Source organism: Natator depressus, chromosome 1 (assembly GCF_965152275.1).
Source record: "Natator depressus isolate rNatDep1 chromosome 1, rNatDep2.hap1, whole genome shotgun sequence".
Taxonomy (NCBI): Eukaryota; Metazoa; Chordata; order Testudines; family Cheloniidae; genus Natator; species Natator depressus.
In genome coordinates this window covers 102822905-102837779 of record NC_134234.1, presented here as the reverse complement: position 1 = coordinate 102837779, position 14875 = coordinate 102822905, and positions in this window count along the sequence as shown.

The window sequence follows — 14875 nt, the reverse complement described above, 5'->3', positions numbered from 1 at the left end:
ATGGTGTCACAAAATAGTGCAATAAAGGAGAGAAAAAGAGAAATAGCAGCATGGAGCCCCATCATTCTGACCAGTTCATATTCACAGTACATGAGGCCAGCTGTCCAGAGGTGCCTTTGTATTTACAAAGGGGGACAGGTGGCCAACATTTTGGTAGATCCAAGCATGGTAGAATGTTAACTAGAGCTGAGCGAATCCTTCAAAAAACAATACAAATATTTGTTTGAATTTTGTAACAAGTTTGCATCAATTTTTCCCTTTCACTGAATTCTAGCAATGAGTTTACTGAGATAAATGTTCTTGGAAACAGGACTTTTATACAAATATTGGTGACTATTAGCATAGAAATGAATCAGATTAATAAATCTGAGTTTTTGCACCAAAGCCTGATTTGAAGAGAGACGTTCAGCCTATCAGAAAACAGGAAGATATGAGGTAACATACCTCAAAACAAATCAAAACAGCTCAAATATTGTATATTATAAATGTTGTAAAATCAAAACAGTTGAAATGTTGCATATTGAACACTTACAATGCAATAAGATATGCAGGTTCAGAATTGTTTGTAGAAATATTCCACAAATAATTAATTTAGGAAAACCACTCATATTGCTTACATTTCATAATTTAAAGATAAAGAAGAAAGAAAAGAAAAGAAAAAATATGAAATAATCACCTAAATCCGTCCCTGATTGAACCTTAGGCTGACCCAGTGCTTGAGGTTTTGTTATGATAGTGTCAAGGTTGCTCCTCCTAGCATCCACTTCATTCCTTCAACATCTTTTCTGGCTGTGTTTTTAAACTAATGTTGCTCATATTTAAAATACTGCACAGGACTGGAAATCAGGAGACCTGGGTTGTATTCTTGGCTCTGCTACTAACCTACTGTATGACCTTGGGCAAGCTGAAAAGGAAGGGTGGTCCAATGTGTGACACTCTATACCTTGGTGGAGCATCCTGTAACCCCCATATTCCTTATTTATATATAATTGTGATATTGCACACAAAGCAGAACATGTGAGGTATCGGGGAAAGGTTATGATCTGCTGAAAGTCACTGTCCTATCGAAATATGTATATCATTAATGCATATGAAATTATGAGAATTGTGTTGTATGGTTGTCACTAAAACATGTTGTGGGTTTTGGAAGCACCCAGATACTAGCTCTCCAGAGACAATGCCAAGGAAAGTAACCAACTCCTGGGTGGTTAACCATTAACAGCCATTGTCCAGCATGTGAGCCTAAAATGGGACTTAACTACCTAAATCACAAGCCTTGTAACGCTGAACAGAGCAATGCCTAGATACCTTTTAAAATTTGGAGCTTTTATTTCTCATTGCCTCAGTTTACCCATCTATAAAATCAGGATAATACTACTCCCTACCTTGAAGGGGTATTGAGAAGATAAATACATTAAAGATCATGGAGTGCCGAGATACAACCACAATGGGGGCCACATGCATACCATAAATACTGGGTAAGTTATTTAATCTCTCTGTGTCAAATTTTCCCATCTGCAAAATGGAGATAGTAAAGCTCATTGCTAGTGTTCAAAAAAAGAACTAGATAAGGTAATGGAGGATAGGTCCATCAATGGCACATCATCCTCCTACTGTCCCCAGCCTCTATTTGCCAGAAGCTGGGAGTGGATGACAGCGGATAGATCACTCAGTGATTGCCTGTTCTCTTCATTCCCTGTGAAACATACTGGGCTAGATGGACCATTGGTCTGATTCAGTATGGCCATTCATATAGACTTTAAGGTCAGAAGGGACCATCATGGTCATCTAGTCTGACATCCTGCACATTGAAGGCCACAGAATCTCATCCACCCACTCCTGTAATAGATCCATAACCTCTGGATGAGTTACTGAAGTCCTCAAATCGTGATTTAAAAACTTCAAGTTACAGAGAATCTACCATTTATATTAGTTTAAACCTGAAAGTGATCCATATCCCATGCTGCAGAGGAAGGTGAATCCCCTACAGGGTGTGTGCCAATCTGACCTGTAGGAAAATTCCTTCGTAACCCCAAATATGGTGATCAGTTAGATCCTGAGCATGTGGGCAAGACCCCCCAGCCAGACACCTGGGAAAGAATTATCTGTAGTAACTCAGAGCCCGCCCCATCTACTGTTCCATCTCTAGCCGTTGGCGATATTTGCTGCTAGCAGTTGCAGATGGGCCACATTCCATGGTAGGCAGTCTCATTATACCATCCCCTCCATAAACTTATCAAGATCAATCTTGAACCCAGTTAAGTTTTTTGTCCCCACTGCTCCCCTTGGAAGGCTACTCCAGAACTTCACTCTTCTGATGGTTAGAAACCTTTGCCTAATATTAAGCCTAATTTGTTGATGGCCAGTTAATATCCATTTGTTCTTGTGTCCACATTGGCGCTTAGCTTAAATAACTTCTCTTCCTCTCTGGTATTTATCCATCTGACGCATTTATAGAGAGCAATCATATCTTCCCTCAGCCTTCTTTTAGTTAGGCTAAACAAGCCAAACTCTTAATTCCTTGAAACATCCTAGTTGCCCTTCTCTTCGCGTTTTCCCATTTGAATTAATCTTTCTTAAACATGGGAAACCAGAACTGCACACAATATTCCACATGAAGCCCCACCAGTCCCTTGTATAATGTTATTAACACTTACCTATCTCTACTGGAAATACATTGCCTGATGCATACTAAAATGGGATTAGCCTTTTATATAGTCCTTAGGTTCTTATACCTATCTTTGTAAAGTGCTTTGTGATGTACAGATGAAAAGCACTATATAAGAGCATATTATTGCTTATTTTATATAGTTTTATTAATGTTTTATGTATTTAGCTCAGAGCAGAACCATGAGTAACTTGATGGAGCCACATTTAGAAATATGATAAAATTATTATTTTTGATCAAATAGTAAATTTACTTGTATATTTGGATTTTTCACTTAACTATATTTAAATTCCATGTTAAAATACATGAGGTAGAATACTCTTTCTAGAAGCCATGTTCAGGGTACCCATGTTATATATGGTGTCTGAAGAATAATACCTTAAAGATGTAAAGAAAATTCTGGAATTCCTCTGAAGAATAGGATTCTAACATATACCAGTATCATTGAAAGAATCAACAATAAAAAACAAATAAAACGATCTTGAAGCCAGTGAGCCAAAGGGCGCAAGATCAGATTTTAAGGGCCACATTTTCAGAAAATGGTGTTTCATTTTGTACACACAATTCTCTATATGTTGTCAGTTATCCTGCAAAATATAATGTGCATACAAATGATATTTGCATCTGCAAATCAGTTAAGGGGAAACAGCGCTCTTCAGAGAAGACCTGTACAGGTTTACACACAACTTAATTCCACTTAAGCCTTATCCACTTGATACTGCAGGCATACACACATCAGCGTTCTTATTAAATCTGTGAGTCCACTCACATAAAGGCTCCGGGATCAGGACCTTTGTCTTTTCCATGTGCAAAGGGTTGTCCATGCAAACTTGCGGATACATATTTAGAAGCCATTATTAAAAACTAGTAGCTGAAAGGCCGTGCTGTCATGAAGTTGTGCAGAAAAAAAGCACCAAAAACGGATGAGAACTTTTAAAAAATGGATGATAACAGACTGCAAATCCAAGTGATGACTGACCTTGGAGAACTGTTGCCATTGGGCCAAGTAATCCAATGTGGGGAAATTTAGGCATGGCGATGCTGAGGGAGCAACAGCTTCAACAGAAGAAACTGAATGAGTCCCACATTGCAATATCCCATAGCTCAGTTGTTAGGTCACTCACCTGTGAGGTAGCAATGCCCCATTTAAAATCCTTCTCCCACTTTGGTGGAGGGGGGACTTGAACTGGTGGTTTCCCACAATCTAACTATTGGGCAAAAAGTTATGAGGGATGACCTCCTCCCATCACATGTGGCCATTTAGTGTAAGCTGACCTATAGGGGACCGATCTGGTAATCTGGTAGGCAATATCCGAACATGCTTATCAGTTTGGGTTCCACAGGTGAGTTAGACAGAGGAATGCCTATCTTCCCTAGCTCACCAATCTCTCTGGGGATTAGACATCCATACACCTCTCCTTGGGCTAGAATGTGCATGCTTAGAGGCAGAAGATAGACAGCTAGGGAATTTTCTCTGCAAGAATTTAAGCCCCTTGCAATTCTAGGCACCTACAGGGCTCAAGGACGTTAGTGTGGGTTTTATGAATCCCAGTAGGGCTTAATTCTGGGATTTAGATGAATAAAGTAGCAGTTAGGTGCCTAAGTCCATTTGTGAGTCTAGCTCCATCTGTGAAGTTTCCCTTATACAAGCAATGGAATTGTTGCATACAGCTGTAGAGTAAAGGTGATGACTGATTGAGTTACCTGTGATATCACAATGGGCTAGGACTCTTGGCATGGAACAGATACATGTTTTAGAATCATAGAATTAGAGAAGATTAGGGTTGGAAGAGACCTCAGGAGGTCTTCTAGTCCAACCCCCTGCTCAAAGCAGGACCAACACCACTAAATCATCCCAGCATGGGATTTGTCAAGCTGGACCTTAAAAACCTCTAAGGATGGAGATTCCACCACCTCTCTAGGTAACCCATTCCAGTGCTTCACCACCCTCCTAGTGAAATAGTGTTTCCTAATATCCAACCTAGACCTCCTCCACTGCAACTTGAGACCACTGCTCCTTGTTCGGTGATCTGCCACCACTGAGAACAGCTGAGCTCCATCCTCTTTGGAATCCCCCTTCAGGTAGCTGAAGGCTGCTATCAAATCTCCCCTCATTCTTCTCTTCTGCAGACTAAACAAGCCCAGTTCCCTCAGCCTCTCCTCATAAGTCATGTGCCCCAGCCCCCTGATCATTTTCACTGCCCTCTGCGGGACGCTCTCCAATTTGTCCACATCCTTTCTGTAGTGGGTGACCCAAAACTGGACGCAATACTCCAGATGTGGCCTCACCAGTGCCAAATAGAAGGGAATAATCACTTCCCTCTATCTGCTGGCAATGCTCCTACTAATGCAGCCCAATATGCCGTTAGCCTTCTTGGCAACAAGGGCACACTGCTGACTCACATCCAGCTTCTCATCCACTGTAATCCCCAGGTCCTTTTCAGCTGTAGCTGAAAGTCTGTGCAGTAGCTGGATGTAATTCATAAAGTCAACATGTCTGAGAACGTAAAAATTGGATGGTAACATGCTGTGAATCCCAATGAGGATTCAACCTGGTGACATTCTGAACAAAAAGCTCTCAGTCATACTTGTGGCTGTTTCCATTGCTTCACACAGACTCAACAGACATTCTGGGCTTCAGAGTGACACACAGACAGAATGACAATCCTGGAATTTTATTATTCATATTTGGCTAGACAAAGAGAATCTTAAACAACATTTTAGGACTGGACAGGAATATGTGTGCTATGTTTTCTATTTTATTTGATAGACGGTGTTTACCACCCTGCCCCTGTATTACTGAAATGGCCAGGATGTGAGCTCCAAAAGGTGGCACAGTGCAGCATGTCTGTTATTTTAATTGGCTGTGAATTAGCTGCTGACCTGGTAGGATTTTGGTTTTTAGCCCTGAATTCTACCAGAAAAGATACTATTTGGTGAAGTAATTATAAAGATGAGGTTTTGGGGTTTTTTTTTTGGGGGGGGGGTTGTTTTGTGGGTTTTTTTGTTTTGTTTTTGAGACAGGGCGTAATGCTGATTGCTATATTTAATGTTTTGAATGACTTATATGAGTGGATTCTGGCAGTGGGAGGAGATGGGGGAGGGAGGAGTGTGAAAAATTGCCATCTTTCACAGCTTTAAAATGTTGGCTCTGTTGTCTGGCATAATTAAGTCAACAGGCTGCTGGTCTGCTTCCAGGCACTTTGACAACTGTTCTCTGACTGCCACCAATAAATTAACAGAACTGTGCTTTTCCCAAGGGGCATTATATGCAGAACTAGCATTCTCTGTCCCTTGTTCTATGGCTAGTGAAGTGGTGATGGACAGTGGTGCTCAGTGACCAGAAGCTGCCAGGTCATATGCTGTACAATCACTGGACCATTTATGCTCTCATAGTTAGTTGTGATAACACTTATACCCTTTATCATCAGGGGTTGGTTATAACCAACTGTTAACATTCTTTCTGAGGTAATCGACAACAGCTGGGGAGTGAATTTCTTTTTCCATAAAATTACGGGAGGAGGCAATCTCCTTGGCCGTTTCAAAGTTGTGAGTCAAAACGAGAGCTATGATACTAGGGTGTGACACCCAGCAGCATTTCATGCAGCTCCACAGGGTTTCATAAACACAACATTTTTATTTTGGTTTCAATTTGTGTGGCTTTGCATCCCCTGAGTTTTACTTTGAACTTCAGGTTTAAAGGAACCCCAAATCCCTTCTTTTGCATGGACTCAAGATCAAACAAATACTAGAGTTTCCCATTGTTTCAGGGGGATACTACACACCAGCTCAAATTTGCTTGAAAATGTAACAGTAACCCCAGGAGGCCATAGAAACTGACCTTGTCATGCAACAGGGAAATAACCTTTTGTAACCATAGTGACTGGGGCCAGGACTAGTACTCTGCTCTGTCCCAGTTTTATTACACAGTATCAGCAGTAAATGAATTCTTTAGCAAAAATGTAACAAGTGAAGCCACGTTACTGAATTCCTCCCTCTAGAATGGAAACTGGCAGACAACAGGAAGAGGCAGTTGCAGAGCTTCCAGATTTTCCTGAAGGCAGGTGGCATTGAAGAGAAATTCAAGAGGGCAGGCTCAGAGACACTGGAAAGCATGAAGAGCACTACAAACTGCTGGACAAAGTAATTAGGAAGTTTCAAGAATGCAGAGATTCATAGAAGAATGTGTTTTTCAGTTAACAAGAAACCAAGAGACCATTGACAATTATGTTACAGTCCTACATTTTAAAGCTAAATCATGTGAATTTGAACACTTAGCAGATGGACTAATTGGGGCCCCTTATTATTTTTATACACCTGGGCAACCAGTCAGAGCTAGGTTAATGTGAGAAATAGACTTCACTCTGCAAAAAGCAGTGGCTATTGACCAAGATGAGTGTACTTCCCAAATGAAAGTGTTAGCAAGTAATGAAAGAACTGAAGAACATCTAATTAAAGCATTAAGATTCAACACATGGGTAGGTCTATTTCCTTTCAGTACCATGCTTTTCTATGAGTATTTTAAGTGTATGTCAGTTAGTAAGTATTGTCCATTGTTATGTAATATTTATGTTCCAGTAGCATCCAGACACTCCATTCAGGACTTGGGAGTCCAATATGCTAGTTGCCACACAAACAATCCCTACCTTGAAGAGCTGACAAACTAGAAAGACAAGGAACTGACAGAGGCATGGGGAGCAGAATACAGTATAAAAGCAAAGTGGACTAGATGATGATAAGCACAGGTCTGGTTATTTCTACCTTCTCCTACTCCCCAAAGAATGATGAGCATGCAGGAGAAAGGAAAACAATCAAAATACTCCATGTACAAATGTATATATTATATACGTTTATATACTCATTACCTGCCTCTTTATTTTTAAAAAATAAATGCATGTCAAATTAAACCAGTCAACCGTTCAACCCCTTTGTAGTCTTACTAATTTTATGCCTGTCACTCATTATGCACACAGAGAATGTTATGTAGTGGGAGCCAATGTAATCTGTGGATTTACCCTCTCATTGTAGTTAAATTTTGTGCTATATGTGTGGAATTTTTCATTTTAAGTGGAAAAATAATGTAAATGATGCAATATAGAAAACATCTATTTTCTGATGGCACACACTGAATAAATGCTAAATAATTAATTGTTTTCTGTGTCTTGCTAAATACCGTTAGTGAAGGATAGATTATAATCCTTCATTTCAGATTTCTTGGTTTTTGCAAGTTTGCGCCAGAATTGTACAGTAACTTAATTTGAATAGGAAATACACATAGAAAATGTAATAAATATGAAAATAAAGTTAGTTGTGAAGGCTGACTCTACATGTTTTCTTTCATGTGCATTATCAATTTCCTCAAGAATTATCCATCAGAACCTCCCTTTAGCCTCAAAACACTGCTGTAACTCTAATAAATATTGTAATAAAGATAAATAATCTGGAGAAAATGTTACAGTTCCATCTGAAAATCCATTCTCTGCAAATGTATGCAAGGCTTTATCCTTTCTGCTAAATACAAGTAAGCCGACATTCCACTCTTCTCTTCATGTCTCCCAAGTGAATTTGACCAAACCCCTCTTTTATTGTGAGCTTTGTTCAAATGTATATTAGTGCTGGCAGGGAGCCACTTTTTCTTCCAAACACACTGTAGAACTGAAGTCAAACATAAATGGGAATGGGGCTTACAGAATAACTAGTTTGGAACCACTCAGAAAGGCCTTATTTGCTTGGAGTCGGTGGTATTTAGCTCTGCGTCATCAGAAGATACACTGAGGCCTCCAGATTTCCCTTCCTGCATTCATGTATGCAAATTAGGAGGGAATTCTGATGCAGGAATGCTCAGAATAAGATCAGCAATCTGTGCTAATCACTCCTCATCCTCCACAAATGCCCTTCAGTACTGACTTTGAAGCATTCTTCTTACCCCGTTTCAGGAGGAAGAGGGTCTCTTGGTGCAGCTGGAGGCTTTCTTGTGCTGAGACTGATGCTCACACCCTCAGGAGTGAGCACATCCAGAGAAAACAATTCTGGTCTTGAAGGAGGAATGGGTTAAAACATAGGCACTGTATGCCAGTGCATACAGCTCGAGCCGCTGGAATTGCATGACGAGGTCATTTAAAAAAATAGCCCCAATTTCCCACTATATCTGAGCTGTGCTCAAGCATAGTGGAGACAGGGCCGCTCTTAGGATTTATGGGGACCTATGCAGTATTATTAAACTGGTGCCCCACTGACTCCAGTCGAGGAGTTACAGCCACCACCTCCGCCTATGGACCCCCAGAAGAAACTCCTGTCCCCATTGCTGAGGTCCCAGAAGCCAAGTGGTGATTCTTGTCCCTGTGGGAGGAGAGAGGCCAGTTGGAGAAGTTGAACGAACTTTGCCCGACTCACCCCCGGAGCTGGCCATGTCGTAGGGGTCTGCAGGGCCCCGCACCCCTCCCAGCTCACTGTATTCCACCTCTGCTCAGCTCTTCCAAGATGTCATAGTCTCTTGTCTGCTTGTCCACCACCGCTGCCGGCACCACAGTGAAGTGCGGCATCTCGGGGACCCGCAGCAGCTCCTGCCCCGCACGGCTACCCCCGGATCACTGCCAGCCAGGTGAGACGCACACCCCAGCCAGCTGCACATTCCAGCCCCGTGTGGTCATTTCCCCGCCGGGCTGGCTGCTCTGCAAAGGGGGCTGCACTCAGAGCTGGGGAGGGGGATTCCATTGTTCAATGGGGGGCTCCACTTTGCAGAGGGGGAGGAGGAGAACTCAAAGGATACTATTGAGCCCGGCGCTGCCTGGCCTGCCTCCCCTCATGGTGGTGGAGAGAGTCACAAGTGAGTACCCCTTCCCTGCAGAGACCCCAGCCGTACCCCCCTAATGCAAAATGTGCCGTGCCGGCTCATTTGGCTCTCTCCAACCCCTAAGGAGACTGCGCAGCACGCGGTCTTACCTGCTTGCTGTCCCAGCAGTGGTGCCCCAAATTTTCAGGTGCCCTACGCAGCCGCATATGCTGCATATGCCTAAGGACAGCCCTGAGTGGAGAGGGGCTCCAGCTAAGGCAACCTGATCCTGAGCTGCCCAACCCTCATAGAAACTAGAACAGCAGGAAGCCTCCTTGAATGTCTGCCACAGATGGATGGTCAAATATACCGGAGTTTGGCTCTAATATACTCCTTCTCTGCCTAACACAGTCCACCATGTTTCAGAGTAGCAGCTGTGTTAGTCTGTATCCGCAAAAAGAACAGGAGTACTTGTGGCACCTCAGAGACTAACAAATTTATGAGACCATAAGCTTTCGTGAGCTACAGCTCACTTCTATGCATCTGATGAAGTTAGTCACAAGTCCTCCTGTTCTTTTTACAGCCCAACATGTTCCTTACCCTTATTCTAGGGATAGTAGGGCAGCTAGTATGAGCCATTCCCCCACAGTGTTTTCTGCTGGCCGAGATTTCCCCTAAACAAGAGTAATTCTCCTGTGGGATTTTGCTACCAGTTTAAGTTCTCTTTATGCTGCTTGTGCATACTTGGTGGCCTGGGGAATATGGTTTTATGTTGCTATCCCTCATGGATGCAAAGCAAAGCTTGAAGACCTAAACTAAGTGTACCGAAAGCCTGGCTGAGCATAGAGAGAACTTAAAACAGTAACTCTAAGAGGTGTGAACTGTGCCATCCATTTAAAGTCTGAAATTTGCTGCTGTGCCAAAGGTGTGTGGCCATGGCATATGTTGGGGCCATCGGGCTCTTCATAATGGGGTGTGATTTGGGCACCAGAGTACCTTAATGTCTGAGAGTCAACTGCGGATCCCATACACACAGAGAGTATAGATACTTTTTTGGATCATTTATGATGCTTTCAGCCTCTCTCAGCTGCTCGATTTGGGGCAGACTAAGGATCAGGATGATAAGGGCTGTTATTTGGTTTCAGATGAACTAGGGGACTCTTCTGACACCGGGTATTTTTTCCACTATAGAGGAGCACTAATATAGTGACTCCACAGGAAGAACACTACTTTAGCCTAAAAAGAAAAGGAGTACTTGTGGCACCTTAGAGACTAACCAATTTATTTGAGCATAAGCTTTCGTGAGCTACAGCTCACTTCATCGGATGCATACTGTGGAAAGTGCAGAAGATCTTTTTATACACACAAAGCATGAAAAAATACCTCCCCCCACCCCACTCTCCTGCTGGTAATAGCTTATCTAAAGTGATCACTCTCCTTACAATGTGTATGATAATCAAGTTGGGCCATTTCCAGCACAAATCCAGGTTTTCTCACCCCCCCCTCCCCACACACAAACTCACTCTCCTGCTGGTAATAGCTTATCTAAAGTGACCACTCTCCTTACAATGTGTATGGTAATCAAGGTGGGCCATTTCCAGCACAAATCCAGGGTTTAACAAGAACGTCTGGGGGGGGAGTGGGGGGGTAGGAAAAAACAAGGGGAAATAGGCTGCCTTGCATAATGACTAAGCCACTCCTAGTCTCTATTCAAGCCTAAGTTAATTGTATCCAATTTGCAAATTAATTCCAATTCAGCAGTTTCTCGCTGGAGTCTGGATTTGAAGTTTTTTTGTTGTAAAATAGCGACTTTCATGTCTGTAATCGCGTGACCAGAGAGATTGAAGTGTTCTCCGACTGGTTTATGAATGTTATAATTCTTGACATCTGATTTGTGTCCATTTACTTTTTTACGTAGAGACTGTCCAGTTTGACCAATGTACATGGCAGAGGGCCATTGCTGGCACATGATGGCATATATCACATTGGTGGATGTGCAGGTGAACAAGCCTCTGATAGTGTGGCTGATGTTATTAGGCCCTGTGATGGTGTCCCCTGAATAGATATGTGGGCACAGTTGGCAACGGGCTTTGTTGCAAGGATAGGTTCCTGGGTTAGTGGTTCTGTTGTGTGGTATGTGGTTGCTGGTGAGTATTTGCTTCAGGTTGGGGGGCTGTCTGTAGGCAAGGACTGGCCTGTCTTCCAAGATTTGTGAGAGTGTTGGGTCATCCTTCAGGATAGGTTGTAGATCCTTAATAATGCATTGGAGGGGTTTTAGTTGGGGGCTGAAGGTGACGGCTAGTGGCGTTCTGTTATTTTCTTTGTTAGGCCTGTCCTGTAGTAGGTGACTTCTGGGAACTCTTCGGGCTCTATCAATCTGTTTCTTCACTTCTGCAGGTGGGTATTGTAGTTGTAAGAATGCTTGATAGAGATCTTGTAGGTGTCTGTCTCTGTCTGAGGGGTTGGAGCAAATGCGGTTGTATTGCAAAGCTTGGCTGTAGATGATGGATCGTGTGGTGTGGTCAGGGTGAAAGCTGGAGGCATGTAGGTAGGAATAGCGGTCAGTAGGTTTCCGGTATAGGGTGGTGTTTATGTGACCATCGTTTATTAGCACTATAGTGTCCAGGAAGTGGATCTCTTGTGTGGACTGGACCAGGCTGAGGTTGATGGTGGGATGGAAATTGTTGAAATCATGGTGGAATTCCTCAATGGCTTCTTTTCCATGGGTCCAGATGATGAAGATGTCATCAATATAGTGCAGGTAGAGTGGGGCGTTAGGGGATGAGAGCTGAGGAAGCATTGTTCTAAGTCAGCCATAAAAATGTTGGCATACTGTGGGGCCATGTGGGTACCCATAGCAGTGCCGCTGATTTGAAGGTATACATTGTCCCCAAATGTAAAATAGTTATGGGTAAGGAGCTTTTTCTAATTTGTGTTTACAAGGCCTACTAAGCCTACATTGCCAAAGATCAAGTGAACTGTGGATGAAAGCCACTCCTCACCCACAATTCTCTTCCCCTTAAGAAAATGTAGGTGCTTAAAAAAAACTACCTACAGGGATCTAGGGCTGTCCCAACATCATGATGGTTGCTCCATGCAAGTGAGATTATGGTAAGGGATGCTGCCTCAGGAGTGGATGCCCTATATGTATTCCCTTGGCTGCAGGCACCCAGAATCCACTAAGAGATCAGATAATAATATCTGGAAAAATAATTTTATGGGAGCAGGAGAAGGCATCTTTGCATAAGGCAAAGACAACTGTGTCACAACCCTTTTGTCTCTAATTCAACATAGGGATGAGAGAGGCTCTACTTTGAATCTCTGTTTTCTCTTCAATCATTGACTGGTAGGGAGAAAAACTCCTCCCCACACAACTCCACATCACCAGAAGCCAAAGGCTGCTGATAGCAAGCACTGAAAACATAAAGGATTCGAAGAGCATTTAGGCAGCTTATCAGCAGCAGCTGGTTGGAACTTTTCTGAGAGCTTTCATGCCATTTCTAAAGGAAGATGACTGGGTATCCTTTCAGTACCCTGTGGAGATATAGATACGTGCATATAGAGATACTTCCCAAGCACAAGAAGCATCAAGAGATCTATCTGTCCAATCAAAACTAACCAGCACAGCTTGAGTGTTGAATGAGCTTGAGTTTTGAATGTCAACTGCTTGCAGTGAACTACTCATGAGTGATTTACAGGCCAAAAATTATTTGCCAACATTATTCAGCAGATAATTATGAACGTGACTGCAAAAATTGTACGCTGCTCACTAACAATTTGTGAGCAGAAAAAGAGGTTACGTTTGTTAAATATGTTATTTGGTGTGAATTAATTGCCTAGCTCTACTTATAAGATGATTTTTGTGTGTGTTTTTGTGTGAAAATAGAAACAATATCCTTGATGTTTTTCTTTATATTTTTTTGGTATCCAGGGTCAAACTCTATTTTAAGCATATGTTGTAGAGAGTATGTATTTATAGAATTTTTTGTCTACTATTTTATTTACTTTATACCAGAGTAATGTCTCTCTTCCTAGCATGGTCACACGAAGTTCAGTCTCTTAATTTGTATCATGGTACTAAATTACCAAGCAGTTCTAGCTAAACCCTTTGTTAAATTCATAGAACTAGATTTAATAAGAAAAATGACAGAACTAAGTTTCCACTCTTGTTAAAACTGAGAAGGTGAGGAATGGGAGTGTCTTCAGTCAGCTACATTTATTCATGTAGGGTCTGATTCACACCCCATTAAAGTCAATGGAAAGACTCCCATTCTTCAGTGACCTTTAGATAGGCCCATTTAGCAGAATCCTGAAAGGAATGGAAATAGAAATATCTATTTTCTAAGGTCTGATTTACACTGACCAAATAAAAGACTTACAAAAACAAACAAACAAACAAAAAACTCCACAACAGAATGAGTCAAGGATAGACAGTTCACTTTTCTTTTGGGCTCCCTGGCTTTCCTCAGTTTCAGTAATATCTATTTAAGCCTACATTTTAGTATGCATTTAGTACGGAAAAAGGGCCTTATCAGCATTTCTATTATAAACTCCACTCTCAATACGTTTGTCATGAGGCTGTTTTAATTGGCACACAACTCCAGCCCAGATGGAGTTAGTTTAGTTTCTAAGGGCCAGTTTATGTACTCTAGAGAAGCCTGTGGAGGGTGGGAATGCTGTGTAATTTTCACAGAAAATGGACCAAATTTTGTTAGGGACAGGGAGGCTGAGCCTAAGTGCTATCATATCCCCACTTCTCTGCATTTGTATCTCTGCAGTTCTGGAGTCATGGAAGGCCAGGGTATAAATCATGCTGAATCAGACCTGGCATAGAACTACTTTCTGGGGGATCATACTCCCTGAAACTTGCAGGGATTTTGAAGAGAAAGGTAATGATGATGATGGATTAGTTGTATTGTAGTAGTGCTTAGGACCAGGAATCCATTGTACTGGTGCTGTACAAACACAGAACAGCTACCTATAGTGACTCAATCATCATAATTATATCCACCTTTAATGTTTGCATATTGAACTGTCTCTTCCGCAGGGCAGGTTGAGGGGTGTCCTTGAGGGAGACATATTGCCATGTAGATTGTGGAAGCAGCAGAGGAATAATGCAGACATAATGAGTCTCCATGAACATTCTCCAGATTTGTTGGTTTGCAGTGTCAGGCTCCTTGCCTGCTCTGTGAAGCGGATTGAAATCACATGAGCCTTAAGCAAATAATTACACAGGAACTCAGAGTTCAAATTTAAGGAATATCCTGTCCCTTCTACAGGATTTTCTGGGAGCTGGGAAGATTTGGTCTTGACTTTGGCCTACACGGGTTATGTCATTCTTTAAGATAAAAAGTGGTAAAAATATATATTTGTGGTGCCTTGGGGTAATACTCTTCTTACACCAAAATTCCCCCCAAACCTACCAATGTAGACAT